Genomic DNA, 7,442 nt, shown 5'->3' with positions numbered 1-7,442 from the left:
TCCATCACCTTCTTAATACTTGCAGAAACTTTTAAAATTGCGAGTTGTTGTGGATGGGAGGAAATTTCCTAGAAATGTCAGAAAGGACCGGTTCCACAGAGAAAGGCCCCATAAGAAAAGCCCCATAGAGAAAGGTCCCATAGAGAAAGGCCCCATAGAGAAAGGTCTCATAGAGAAAAGTCCCATAGAGAAAGGCCCGTAGAGAAAGGTCCCATAGAGAAAGGCCCCGTAGAGAAAGGCCCCGTAGAGAAAGGCCCCGTAGAGAAAGACCCCATAGAGAAAAGCCCCATAGAGAAAGGCCCCATAGAGAAAGGCCCCGTAGGGAAAGGACCTGTAGAGTAAGGCCCCGTAGGGAAAGGCCCCCTAGAGAAAGGCCCCGTAGAGTAAGGCCCCGTAGGGAAAGGACCTGTAGAGAAAGGTCCCATAGAGAAAGGCCCCGTAGAGAAAGGTCCCGTAGAGAAAGGCCCCGTAGAGAAAGGCCCCGTAGGGAAAGGACCCGTAGAGAAAGGCCCCGTAGAGAAAGGTCCCATAGAGAAAGGACCCGTAGGGAAAGGACCCGTAGGGAAAGGTCCCGTAGAGTAAGGCCCCGTAGGGAAAGGCCCCGTAGAGAAAGGTCCCGTAGAGAAAGGCCCCGTAGGGAAAGGACCCGTAGAGAAAGGTCCCGTAGAGAAAGGCCCCGTAGAGAAAGGCGCCATTGTAACTTGCCACTGTGCATCTTTGCTTCTACGTTCCAGTACTGGCATTTATGGGTCAGTGCATGTTTTCATTTCATCGCAAGTGTTAGTTTTACTGAACGCTGGACACGTAATTCCTTCCTAGGTATTTCAGTCCATCAGCACCTGGGCATAGCCCATGACCAAACCATTTCATTGTCAACTAAAATAGGAAATGAACCTTTCCACCCCTTCCACAAGACTCTACTGTTTGCTGAGTGTTAGGTGAGGTCAGGGTGGAGGCCAAGCGCAACATCAACAGTGGAAAACCCCAGACTAGTGCTTCTCAAGATGTGAGCACCAGATGAGAGAAAAGCTCCCTTCTCTGCAGCAGGCTTTGATCTCTCCTTTATCTGACAGTAAACTACTGGAGAATGAGTTCCATACAAGGTCCGCTAAACTTCTGCCTACATGCATATCGTGAAGAATGTGTGCTCTGTAAGATGCCTCAGGTCCACACTTTGACCTGGTTTCAGTAAATACAGATTTAGTGCCAACAAGAGCCTGAGCCGCAGAATTCAGCAGGAAGCAGAGTCAGTACATCATCCACTGAGCAGTCTTCCTGTGAAAGGAGTAAGATACACATTCATACAAGCTAGCAAACAATTGCCAAGTGAATCCCTCTTTAGAAGCTGTAGCTTGAGAATAGAGAAAGGTGGAAAGTTAGAGGGTGTATGGGAACTATTTTGGAAAGACGGACTATTCCATGGTAAAGGTTTTGTGTGATGCTCTGTCAATAGTTGGAAGAGTGAGTTCAGTGTGACTCTGTGAGAAGAATACAATATGACTTGAGAATATAAATGAAAATGTGTTTTGAACAGTGCCCTTGATTGGTTGTAGGTATCAAAGTTCTACAATTGGGTTCATTGTTTTTTAAAGGTTTGTTTTTTTTTTTTTTTCCCTTATGTGGGCTATTTTAAATTTTTTATTGAATTTGTTACAATGCTGCTTCTGTTCTGTGTTACAGTTTTTTTGGCCACAAGGCATGTGAGATTTTAGTTTGAAAGCCAGGAATAGATCCCATGTCCCGGCATTGAAAGGCAGAGTTCTAACCACTAGGCAGCCAGAGAAGTCCCTAGAACTGCATTCACTTCCATAAGGCATTACATTTAAAGACATTCTAAAGCAACTGATACATAAGAACATCATCAACTGGAGTGTTGATTGTGGTATTGAAACATTTGGAAATAAGCTCACTGTTCTAGTAACTGAAATGACCCTGGTGGCTCAGAGGTTAAAGTGTCTGCCTGCAATGCGGGAAACCTGGGTTCAATCCCTGGGTCGGAAAGATCCCCTGGAGAAGGAAATGGCAACCCACTCCAGTATTCTTGCCTGAAGAATCCCATGGACGGAGGAGCCTGGTGGGCTACAGTCCATGGGGTTGCAAAGAGTCGGACATGACTGAGCAACTTCACTTTCACTCTCTAGTAACTATGACACAATCATAGTGCAAAATATAAAAAAAATTGGATCCACAAATTAGATCTCTATGAATGAACACAATCTGCAAAATTAATTCCGTAAACAAAAATATAATGCTCTTCATATTTTAATTCTCATCATGTGTGAAATAAAGGCTGCTGCTCAGGATGTTTGCATCTTAACAATAAAGCATGCATATACATATATAGAATTGTTATAAAAAGTTTTGTTGGAATATAGTAGTGTTACACTGTTGCGTTAGTGCTGCCATACAGCAAGGTGAATCAACGATACATGTATATACAGCCCCTCTTGTCTGGAATTCTTTCCCGTTCAGATCTCTACAGAGCATTGAGTACAGTCCCCTGTGCTGTGCAGTAGGTCTTCATTAGTTACCTGTTTTACACACAGTATCAGTAGTGTATAGATGTGAATCCCAGTCTCCCATATCCTCTCAACATCCGCTTCTCCCTTGGTGTCCCGAAGCTTGTGCTCTCCGCCTGTGTCTCTGCCTCTGCCCTGCAACTAGGCTCATCTGTGCCCCTTCCCTAAGACTAGATTGCAGATACATGAGCTAATATACTGTATTTCTTTTTCACTTTCTGAGCTGCCTCACACTCTACGATACTCTGTAGGTCCATCCACAGCTCTGCACGTGGCTGAGGAGTATTCCATTTGTTGTGTCCTGTATTCTTGCCTGGGAAATCCCATGAACAGAGGAGCCTGGGGGGCTACAGTCCCTGCAGTGCCGAAGAGTCAGACACAACTTCCGACTAAACAACAGCAAGGGCAGCTACATCCCTATCTACTTCTCTGCGGGTGGACATTTCTGTTGCTTCCACGTCCTGGCTATTGTGCTTAGTGGTGCTGCGTACTAGGCTGCGTGTCCATTTTGGATTACTCTTTCCTCTGGGTATATAGAATCTATGGAAATCTGTTAGAAGGCCTTGATTCTGGCTAGAGGACTCAGGATGAAATTAAAATGAAGAATAATATGAACTCAGGAACATGTGTCTGCGGGTGACTATATCTAAGTGTTGACATTTCTTGTTCTTGCACAATTTTCATTTAAATCTTCCTTTCCCGCAAATTTGTTGAACATTATACTCAATTCCTTTACTGGATTAAAGACAGAAAAAGTATTATTTTTCGTCTATATCAGATTTAGTAACACATCTTTCAAGTAATCTGTACATTTCCTCAGGAGTGATACTTCCAGTAACATCAGTTCTGTTCAGTCGCTCAGTCGTGTCCCACTCTTTGCGACCCCACGGACTGCAGCACGCCAGACTTCCCCGTCCTTCACCATCTCTGGACCCTACTCAAACTCATGTCCATCGAGTTGCTAATACCATCCAATCATCTCCTCCTCTGTCATTCCCTTCTCCTCCTGCCTGCAATCTTTCCCAGGATCAGGGTCTTTTCCAATGAGTTAGCTCTTCACATCAGGTGGACAAAGTATTAGAGCTTCAGCTTCAGCATCAGTCCTTCCAATGAATATTCAGGACTGATTTCCTTGAGGATGGACTGCTTGGATCTCCTTGCTGTCCAAGGGACTCTCAAGAGTCTTCTGCAACACCACAGTTCAAAAGCATCCATTCTTTGGTGCTCAGTTTTCTTTATCGGAGAAGGCAATGGCAACCCACTCCAGTACTCTTGCCTGGAAGATCCCATGGATGGAGGAGCCTGGTAGGCTGCAGTCCATTGGGTCACTAAGAGTCGGGCATGACTGAGCGACTTCATTTTCACTTTCACTTCTTTATAGTCCAATTCTCACATCCATTCATGACTACTGAAAGACCATAGCTTTGACTAGACAGACCTTTGTTGGCAAAGTGATGTCATTGCTTTTTAATATGCTGTCTAGGGTTGTCAGAGCTCTTCTTCCAAGGAGCAAGCATCTTTTAATTTCACGGTGGCAGTCACCATCTGCAGTGATTTGGGAGCCCAAAAAATAAAGACTGTCACTGTTTCCATTGTTTCCCCATCTATTTGCCATGAAGTAATGAAACTGAAAGAGGAGAGTGAAAAAGTTGGCTTAAAGCTCAACATTCAAAAACTAAGATCATGGCATCTGGTCCCATCACTTCGTGAGAAATAGATGGGGAAACAGTGGAGACAGTGTCAGACTTTATTTTGGGGGGCTCCAAATCACTGCAGATGCTGATTGCAGCCATGAAATTTACTCCTTGGAAGGAAAATTAGGACCAACCTGGATAGCATATTCAAAAGCAGAGACATTACTTTGCCAACAAAGGTCCATCTAGTCAAGGCTATGGTTTTTCCAGTGGTCATGTATGGATGTGAGAGTTGGACTATGAAGAAAGCTGAGCACCGAAGAAATGATTCTTTTAAACTGTGGTGGTGGAGAAGACTCTTGTGAACCCCTTGGACTGTAAGGAGATCCAACCAGTCCATCCTAAAGGAGATCAATCCAGGGTCTTCATTGGAAGGACTGATGCTGAAGCTGAAACTCCAATACTTTGGCCACCTCATGAGAAGAGTTGACTCATTCAAAAAGACCCTGATGCTGGGAGGGATTGGGGGCAGGAGGAGAAGGGGACAACAGAGGATGAGATGGCTGGATGGCATCACCGACTCGATGGACATGAGTTTGGGTGAACTCTGGGAGTTGGTGATGGGCAGGGAGGCCTGGCATGCTGCAATTCATGGGGTTGCAAAGAGTCAGACGCGACTGAGTGACTGAACTGAACTGAACTCAACTGAATGGGACCAGATGCCATGATCTTAGTTTTCTGCCAACTTTTTCACTCTCCTCTTTCACTTTCATCAAGAGGCTCTTTAGTTCTTCTTCACTTTCTGCCATAAGGGTGATGTCATCTGCATGTCTGAGGTTATTGATATTTCTCCTGGAAATATTGATTCCTGCTTGTTTTTCATCTAGCCCAGCATTTCTCATGATGTACTCTGCATATAAGTTAAATAAGCAGGGTGACAATATACGGCCTTGACATACCAGTTTGTTGTTCCGTGTCGAGTTCTAACTGTTGCTTCTTGACCTGCATACAGATGTCTCAGGGGGCAGGTAAGACAGTCCGCTATTCCAATCTCTCTCTTGAAGAATTTTCCACCATTCGTTTTCATCAACACAGTCAAAGGCTTTGGCATAGTCAATAAAGCAGAAGTTTTTCTGGAACTCTCTTGCTTTTCCTATGATGCAATGGATGTTGGCAATTTGATCTCTGGTTCTTTTGCCTTTTCTAAATCCAACTTGAACATCTGGAGGTTCACGAAGCAAGTACTGTTGAAGCCTGGCTTGCAGAATATTGAGCAATACTTTGCTAGCATGTGAGATGAGTGCGATTGTGTATTAGTTTGAACATTCTTTCACATTGCCTTTTTGGGGGAGTGAAATGAAATCAGAGCTTGTCCAGTCCTGTGGCCACTGCTGAGTTTTCCAAATTTGCTGACACATTGTGTGCAGCACTATCACAGCATCATCTTTTAGAATTCAAAATAGCTCAGCTGGAATTCCATCACCTCCCCTACCTTTGTTTATAGTGATGCTTCATAAGGCCCACTTGACTTTGCATTCTAGGATGTCTGGCTCTAGGTGAGTGATCACACCATCGTGGTTATCTGGGTCATGAAAGATCTTTTTTTTTTCTAATAGTTCTTCTGTGTATTCTTGCCAAGTCTTCTTAATATCTTCTGCTTCTCTTAAGTCCATACTATTTCTGTCCTCTATTGAGCCCATCTTTGCGTGAAATATTCCCTTGGTATCTCTAATTTTCTTGAAGCGATCTCTAGTCTTTCCCATTCTATTGTTTTCCTCTATTTATTTACATTGATGCCTGGGGAAGGCTTTCTTATCTCTCTTTGCTCTTCTTTGGAACTCTGCATTCAAATGGGTATATTTTTCCTTTTCTCTTTTGCCCTTAGATTCTCTTCTTTTCTCACCTATTTGTAAGGCCTCCTTAGGCAACCATTTTGCCCTTTTGCATTTCTTTTTTGGGGGATGGTCTTGATCACTCCCTCCTGTACAATGCCCCGAACCTCCATCCATAGTTCTTCAGTCACTCTGTCTATGAGTGTCTGTCAAATCCCTTGAATCTATTTCTCACTTCCACTGTATGATCATAGGGGTTTGATTTAGGTCATACCTGAATGGTCTAGTGGTTTTCCCTACTTTCTTCACTTTAAGTCTGAATTTGGCAATAAGGAGTTCATGACCTGCACCACAATGAGCTCCCAGTCTTGTTTTTGCTGACTGTATAGAGCTTCCCCATCTTTGGCTGCAAAGAATATAATCATTTTCATTTCATTATTGACCACCTGGTGATGTCCATATGTGGAGTATTCTCTTGTGGTGTTGGAAGAGGATGTTTGTTATGACCCGCGTGTTCTCTTGGCAAAACTCTTAGCCTTTGCCTTGCTTCATTTTGTACTCCAAGGCCAAGTTTGCCTGTTACTCCAGGTGTTTCTTGATTCCTACTTTTCCATTCCAGTCCCCTATAATGAAAAGGACATGTGTTTGGGGTGTTAGTTCTAGAAATTTCTGTAGGTCTTCATAGAACCATTCGGCTTCAGCTTCTTCAACATTACTGGTCCAGGCATAGACTTGGATTACTGTGATATTGAATAGTTTGCCTTTGAAATGAACAGAGATCATTCTCTCGTCTTTGAGATTGCATCGAAATACTGCATTTTGGACTCTTTTGTGACTATGAGGGCTACTCCATTTCTTCTAAGGGATTGTTGCCCACAGTAGTAGATATAATGGTCATCTGAGTTAAATTCACCCATTCCAGTCCATCTTAGTTCTCTGATTCCTAAAATGTCGATGTTCACTCATGTCATCTCCTGTTTGACCACTGCCAATTTGCCTTGATTCATGGACCTAACATCCCAGATTCCTTTGCAATAAAGCTCTTTACAGCATCGAACTTTACTTCCATCACCAGTCACATGCACAACTGTGTATTGTGTTTGCTTTGGCTCCGTCTCTTCTTTCTTTCTGGAGTTATTTCTCCACTGATCTCCAGTAGCATATTGGGCACCTACCGACCTGGGGAGTTCCTCTTTCAGTGTCCTATCTTTTTACCTTTTCATACTGTTCATGGGCATCTCAAGGCAGGAATACTGACGTGGTTTGCCATTCCCTTCTCCAGTGGACCACGTTTAGTCAGAACTTCCCACCATTACCTGTCCATCCTCTGTGGCCCTACACAGCATGGCTCATAGTTTCATTGAGTTAGACAAGGCTGTGGTCCATGTGATCAGATTGGTTAGTTTCCTGTGATTGTGGTTTTCATTCTGTCTGCCCTCTGATGGAGAAGGACAAGA

The 7,442-nt window shown here is 43.7% G+C and overlaps 1 pseudogene; it reads right to left on the bottom strand.

Moving 5' to 3' along the window:
• Positions 1 to 363: 363 nt before the first annotated feature.
• LOC128069680 (uncharacterized) lies at positions 364 to 5,916 on the bottom strand (annotated as a pseudogene).
• Between the last annotated feature and the right edge of the window lie 1,526 nt (positions 5,917 to 7,442).

Source organism: Budorcas taxicolor, chromosome X (assembly GCF_023091745.1).
Source record: "Budorcas taxicolor isolate Tak-1 chromosome X, Takin1.1, whole genome shotgun sequence".
Taxonomy (NCBI): Eukaryota; Metazoa; Chordata; class Mammalia; order Artiodactyla; family Bovidae; genus Budorcas; species Budorcas taxicolor.
This window is presented reverse-complemented; position numbering and strand designations above follow the sequence as displayed.